Source organism: Schistocerca nitens, chromosome 11 (assembly GCF_023898315.1).
Source record: "Schistocerca nitens isolate TAMUIC-IGC-003100 chromosome 11, iqSchNite1.1, whole genome shotgun sequence".
Classification (NCBI taxonomy): Eukaryota; Metazoa; Arthropoda; class Insecta; order Orthoptera; family Acrididae; genus Schistocerca; species Schistocerca nitens.
Genome location: NC_064624.1, coordinates 180,060,626 through 180,068,484, shown reverse-complemented (window position 1 = coordinate 180,068,484; position 7,859 = coordinate 180,060,626). Strand labels below are relative to the sequence as shown.

The window sequence follows — 7,859 nt, the reverse complement described above, 5'->3', positions numbered from 1 at the left end:
TAAGTTTGCGAACTATACTATACTAAGGTGCTGCTTCTCTTGGTGCGTACAACTGGCAACTCAGCAATCTCTCGCGTCTGGGCGGGTATGCGCGACCCGCCAAGATAAAAGAATTGTAGTAAGGAAGGAAACGCAGGTTCCAGTCCTGGCGATGGCACAAATTTTAATTCATTTCTTCACCTTACATCATTATTGGAAAGAAATAAATACCTAAACATAGAGTTAGTACTTACACGCAACATACTAACGGTCGAAAAATGAATATTTAGTTTTTTTACTGATGTAAATATACACATTGACAGCTCTTTCAAGTCCGCAGCTCGTGGTCGTGCGGTAGCGTTCTCTTTTCCCACGCCCGGGTTCCCGGGTTCGATTCCCGGCGGGGTCAGGGATTTTCTCTGCCTCGTGATGACTAGGTGTTGTGTGATGTCCTTAGGTTAGTTAGGTTTAAGTAGTTCTAAGTTCTAGGGAACTGATGACCATAGATGTTAAGTCCCATAGTGCTCAGAGCCATTTTTTTTAGCTCTTTCAGTCGGGTTAACTGCATCAATTAAACCTCTCACAGTGCCAGAAGGTAAATTGCCTACTGCAGTACATACCTGTATGTCACATAATTTGCGCCACTAGAAGAATGCACCAAACAGGAGCACGTAGTGATGTGGTGGATATCAGGTCCTTACCTGTAACAAAACAAAAGAGTTATTATCAAAAGAGGATCAAGTCATAGCATTCTGTATGGTACCATAACAAAATTTGGAAACACTATCAGTTTGTGCATTCTGTCAAGACGAACTTGTCAGAATCATAATTTCAGACCACGCTAAAAACACGACAGCGGCCTCGCCGTAGACGTGCGACTGGACTGAAGACTTCCCGGCACGAGCTGAGTCCTATATGGTTACAGATGACAAGAATCGAAAATCCGGACGCGGCTTTGTGCTCTGTTGAGGCGTAACGACAAGCGCCGGCACGACCACGAGGAACGGAAGAGCAGAGAGGGCGGTGAGACGGCGTCAGCCAATAGCACGCCGACTAGGACGTCGCCGGCACACGAGCGGCCTCTACCGACACCACTTGAACTACAGGCCTGCGCCGACACCCCCGGGATAACAAGGCCTCCCAGCAGTGTCAGTGACGTCACACTAAGCGGCCCACAGCCGACGCAGCGGTCCACGGACACCTCCGTACAGACGCGCCTCATGCTAACCATCTTCTGTCCGTCATACAGAAGGGAGCGAACTATACCTTGAACCAAAGACCAAATTATATATATTCTTGTAAACAGCATAAAGGTTCATAACGAAATACCGATTACATATACGGGCAGGAATAAGTTTAATCGATTGAGGAACTTTGCCACTATTTTATAATTGTCAGAACACTATTTAGCTTTAACACTCGCATACAGGTGGTGACAAATGCCAACTGACAGCAGGACGTAACATTTTCAAGCTATTACACTGAAAGTAAATTATCTTAAACACTGTCATACATAGCAAAACCCTCACAACTTTCGTTTACAATAATGTAACAAGAGTTCGCTTTATCTCATAAAACACATGACTATTGTGAATTTACCCATATGTTCATGGTGACAGCTCTTTTCAAGAATTTTTACAAGTGTATCCCCAGTAATAAAGAATGGAAACAAAAGATAGATATCAAATATTCTCCTTTTAACATAGACATCACTGAACACAAGATTCTGTCTTGCACTGTGATACTAAGGGACTGCTCTTTCCTTTAAGAAAAGCCTGACAATTTGAAGTTCACTCTGCTATTGAAGATACACTTCTTGAAACAATATTAAAAATGTTATGAAAGGTAACGAAATGAAAAACAACCAAGTGCATTACGTGTAAGAATGTGAGCAAAAGGCTGAGGCTCTCTTTACTTACCATTTTCAATCTCTCTACAGCTTATTTCCTTTTCCACATAGAAATCACCAACTGTCTCATTATTGCTGTCTGTTACTAACAAAGTGCTTTTCTATTTACAAAACCTGACAATTTGATGTTCATTCTGGTACTGAAGATAAACACTTTTCAGAGGAGTTCTAGAACCTATTCCTGCCGTATATGTAATCGGTATTTCGTTATGAACCTTTATGCTGTTTACAAGAATATATATAATTTGGTCTTTAGTTCGAATTATCGATTAGTTGGCTCCTTTCTGTATGACGGACAGAAGATCGTCAGCATGAGGCGCGTCTGTACGGAGGTGTCCGTGGACTGCTGCGTCGGCTATGGGCCGCTTAGTGTGACGTCACTAGCACTGCTGGGCGGCCTTGTTATCCCGGGGGTGTCGCCTGCGCGCACACTTGTGACGTCACATACTGATGGCCGGGTCTGTATCTGGACGCTCCTGTTAAACACTCTGCGTCTATACGAACTTTACGAGTTTTAGAGCTGAGACCACATAGGGATTCTCGTGCTTTCCTCTTCCACGTGTCGTCCTAATGAAAGTGTGGAAATTTATATCATTGCGTAAAGTAACTGAACAAACGTCCCTATGTTATTTCAAGATATAAAATTATTTTGGCGATTTGCCTTAAATACGCGTCTCTTGGCTTGAATACAAACTGTAATTTTAAATTCTTTTACCTCATGAGCTACGCTTTCTTGCAGTAAAAAATCGGCAATATGCAAAAACAAGAAAACGTTGTAGGTTTTAAATAAAGTAGCTGGAGCTCCAGCAGAATTTAAGAATTTGTTTCCCTGGTTATTTTCGTAAATTTTCCTCTCCGCTTCAAAATTTGCTGACCTCACACAAAACTCAGATCATTCGACGAAATCGAGCTCCTCCTGACATACTGTTTAATAAATCAAAACACCCAAAAAAATATTTTATTTCCATGTTTCTCCAGAGCTTTAGAACCTTAAACATGAAAAGATTGTTTCTCCTATATCCTTGATTGACATTGGTGTCACAGAGTGCTGTTAATTTAATCATAATGCACTTACCTCGAAATTCTGCTTTCTATACTGCTTAATCTGTCGAACACCGAATTCATTAAAGCAATTTTCTAAGGTAGTTTACTCAAATTTCGGAATAGCTGTATATGTAAAACTGAACAAAATCATTCTGTAGCTCTTCTAAATAAAAGTACTGGAAACTCAATAACATGGTAGGAATGATAAGGAATACCAAACATTTTCGAGTCACACTAATTAACCCATTAAGTACCAGTGTCTTATTTTGAGGACAGAGCACATATTTATTTATAAATACACAATAAATCATTAATTTGCAGCTATTACTGTTCTATGTCATTTGTTGATACTTTTTATAACAAATGTATGCTTAGGGGAAATTAAAAGCAATAAATCCTACCATTAATTGATTATTCAATACTAAGGCACACTTTTCGTTATTACAGGTATTTACTTTATCGACAATTTAGTAATATTTGAAATATGTGGCAAAGATCTTTTTGTGATTATTTATAGTCAACAATGTGTCTTTTAAACTACTTGCATTGTTAGATCAATTGGAGTTATATTCATTGTTCTCCATTGTTACAAAATTTGGTGTACTCGAAATAGGACACAGGGACTTGGTGTTATCATTTCAGTTATTTGTATTGCTGCACGTTCGAATATGAAACTCTGCTACTGCTGATCTATTTTCTGTTTAGAACGTGGTAATTTTACTATATATATATATATATATATATATATATATATATATATATATATATATATACTCCCGGAAATTGAAATAAGAACACCGTGAATTCATTGTCCCAGGAAGGGGAAACTTTATTGACACATTCCTGGGGTCAGATACATCACATGATCACACTGACAGAACCACAGGCACATAGACACAGGCAACAGAGCATGCACAATATCGGCACTAGTACAGTGTATATCCACCTTTCGCAGCAATGCAGGCTGCTATTCTCCCATGGAGACGATCGTAGAGATGCTGGATGTAGTCCTGTGGAACGGCTTGCCATGCCATTTCCACCTGGCGCCTCAGTTGGACCAGCGTTCGTGCTGGACGTGCAGACCGCGTGAGACGACGCTTCATCCAGTCCCAAACATGCTCAATGGGGGACAGATCCGGAGATCTTGCTGGCCAGGATAGTTGACTTACACCTTCTAGAGCACGTTGGGTGGCACGGGATACATGCGGACGTGCATTGTCCTGTTGGAACAGAAAGTTCCCTTGCCGGTCTAGGAATGGTAGAACGATGGGTTCGATGACGGTTTGGATGTACCGTGCACTATTCAGTGTCCCCTCGACGATCACCAGTGGTGTACGGCCAGTGTAGGAGATCGCTCCCCACACCATGATGCCGGGTGTTGGCCCTGTGTGCCTCGGTCGTATGCAGTCCTGATTGTGGCGCTCACCTGCACGGCGCCAAACACGCATACGACCATCATTGGCACCAAGGCAGAAGCGACTCTCATCGCTGAAGACGACACGTCTCCATTCGTCCCTCCATTCACGCCTGTCGCGACACCACTGGAGGCGGGCTGCACGATGTTGGGGTGTGAGCGGAAGACGGCCTAACGGTGTGCGGGACCGTAGCCTAGCTTCATGGAGACGGTTGCGAATGGTCCTCGCCGATACCCCAGGAGCAACAGTGTCCCTAATTTGCTGGGAAGTGGCGGTGCGGTCCCCTACGGCACTGCGTAGGATCCTACGGTCTTGGCGTGCATCCGTGCGTCGCTGCGGTCCGGTCCCAGGTCGACGGGCACGTGCACCTTCCGCCGACCACTCGCGACAACATCGATGTACTGTGGAGACCTCACGCCCCACGTGTTGAGCAATTCGGCGGTACGTCCACCCGGCCTCCCGCATGCCCACTATACGCCCTCGCTCAAAGTCCGTCAACTGCACATACGGTTCACGTCCACGCTGTCGCGGCATGCTACCAGTGTTAAAGACTGCGATGGAGCTCCGTATGCCACGGCAAACTGGCTGACACTGACGGCGGCGGTGCACAAATGCTGCGCAGCTAGCGCCATTCGACGGCCAACACCGCGGTTCCTGGTGTGTCCGCTGTGCCGTGCGTGTGATCATTGCTTGTACAGCCCTCTCGCAGTGTCCGGAGCAAGTATGGTGGGTCTGACACACCGGTGTCAATGTGTTCTTTTTTCCATTTCCAGGAGTGTATATATATATATATATATAATGTTACCCATTAGTAAATAATACAGTTCCAGATTGACAAAGGTATTTACACATTCCCTTTTCTGTAGTTTGTGCTAATGTATTATTCTTTCATTTCACTTTATTTTATTACATTTCATTTCATTTCATTTTACATAGATTATAATGGCCTTCAGACTAGATAGATACCTCACTAACGAAGAAGTAGAAGAAATAATAAACAGTGACGCATTCTATAATGTGGTGTCAGATGAGGAGGACCATATTGATATCACGGTATGCCCTCCTGGAATAGACTGTATGACCGACGAAAAAGAAGGTCCAAACGATGTTACTGCAACTGTGGAAGTCCCAGATGTGCCAGGGGCTCTTGAATTACGTTATGTTGCATCAGAGAATAACGAAGAAACTGTATGCAAAACTTCACTGCCAAGTACATCCCAAGTTTCGAGAAGTAAATCGAAGAAGGGACGTCTTACTGATCAGAAAAGCAATTGCAAAAAGATACCTCCAGTTTATACAAAGCTGTCTCAAACTAGTGAGCATGGCATCATCACAAAGAGAGAGGAATTGAAGGAACAACTTTCGTCCTTGACTTCGAAGGAGATGTTTGAAGAATTGATGAACGAAAACATATACGACGGTAATTAGAGGGAAAAAATGGTACTGGGTCCTATTTACACGTATGCTGGAAATGGCCCTCGTAAATGCCTGGCTCTTCTGCAGACTAGTACATGGGAAAAATGCACTGAATTTACTGGATTTCAGACGTGCTGTTACAGTTACATACCGGAAATTGGACACTGGAAGACCGAATATTGGACGTCCAATGGAATACCCATCAAGTCAGTTGAGAGTGATACCAGACACCAGGTTTTGATGGAACTGGTCATATGATTGACAAAAGAAGCACTCAAAGAAGTTATGTAAGAGTTAAATGCAACGGGAAACAAAAACATACTGTGTTAAATGCCATATAACACTGTGTGTGAAGTGTTTTGTACCATTTCACAAGAAATAAATAGTTAAGACTTGAATACAGTTTAGTATGCTATTCGATACTGTTAGATACGAGCGTCCTATTTTGAGGACGGCCATTATATCAGCATGTATAAATATGTTTTGGCTATTTTTGTACTTTTTGTGGTTCATACACAACGTACATTACAATTAAAGAATAAAAAATTCAATTAAAAAAATTAATTTGGGACTTAATGGGTTAATATAGCTATTCTGTGTGACAATAGTTGCAAATATGAGACACATTTCACAGCCAGCTTCATATTAACCTCGCAATAATGGTCCAGAATTAAGAAACAAATAATACTGGTACAAGATACATAGCTGCTTTTAAAAACAATTGGCAAATGTGGTGCAATAGAAACAAATAACACGCTACAAATTTTATGTTATTTCCTTACCCTTGAATGATGCGTACACACAAATTCTTGTCTGGGAATAGCTGCAATCCAGCGATTTCTCAACTTCACACATTTGGGAAATCGAAACATGTGCACTTTCATGCCTTTTCGGGATTTATAAATTGCCTGGCAAATGGGAACGCAGCACTTGTATCCCATACTTCGAAGAACTGTAGGCGAATACTGTATGAAATATGTATCACTTTCACGTGTCACACACTTTCAACACAACATACACGCCAACAGGACTGCCGACTACGGATAAGATGGCCAACAGTTTGTGACGTCGCGTGCCAATATGGCCGCTGTGCTTAGGCCTTGTATCTAGAAGGCTTTGCCTCTACACACAGAATATAAGCATTGCGTCTTCAGGCCTCAAGTGGCCCATCGGGACCATCCGACCGCCGTGTCATCCTCAGTGACAATGCGCATAGGAGAGGCGTGTGGTCAGCACCTCGCTCTCCCGGTCGTTGCGATGGTTTTCTTTGACCGCAGCCGCTACTGTTCGGTCGAGTAGCTCCTCAATTGGCATCACGAGGCTGAGTGCACCCCGAAAAATGGCAACAGCACATGGTGGCCCGGATGGTCACCCATCCAAGTGCCAACCACGCCCGACGGCGCTTAACTTCGGTGATCTGACGGGAACCGGTGTATCCACTGCGGCAAGGCTGTTGCCCTGAGTTGAAGACGAGCCATCATACAAACGCTACAGCAGCGACTTACGAACCGTATTGTTTTGCTTCCATTGGAATTGTGTACAAGGTGTTACAAAAAGGTACGGCCAAACTTTCAGGAAACATTCCTCACACACAAAGAAAGAAAAGATGTCATGTGGACATGTGCCCGGAAACGCTTACTTTCCATGTTAGAGCTCATTTTATTATTTCTCTTCAAATCACATTAATCATGGAATCGAAACACACAGCAACAGAACGTACCAGCGTGACTTCAAACACTTTGTTACAGGAAATGTTCACAATGTCCTCCGTTAGCGAGGATACACGCATCCACCCTCCGTCGCATGGAATCCCTGATGCGCTGACGCAGCCCTGGAGAATGGCGTATTGTATCACAGCCGTCCACAATACGAGCACGAAGAGTCTCTACATTTGGTACCGGGATTGCGTAGACAACAAGTTTCAAATGCCCTCATAAATGAAAGTCAAGAGGGTTGAGGTCAGGAGAGCGTGGAGGCCACGGACTTGGTCCGCCTCTACCAATCCGTCGGTCACCGAATCTGTTGTTGAGAAGCGTACGAACACTTCGACTGAAATGTGCAGGAGCTCCATCGTGCACGAACCACATGTTGTGTCG

At 43.5% G+C, this 7,859-nt stretch overlaps 1 pseudogene; it reads right to left on the bottom strand.

Annotated features, from left to right (window-relative positions):
- Positions 1 to 7,103: 7,103 nt before the first annotated feature.
- On the bottom strand, positions 7,104 to 7,221 carry LOC126213977 (5S ribosomal RNA; annotated as a pseudogene).
- Positions 7,222 to 7,859: the final 638 nt, after the last annotated feature.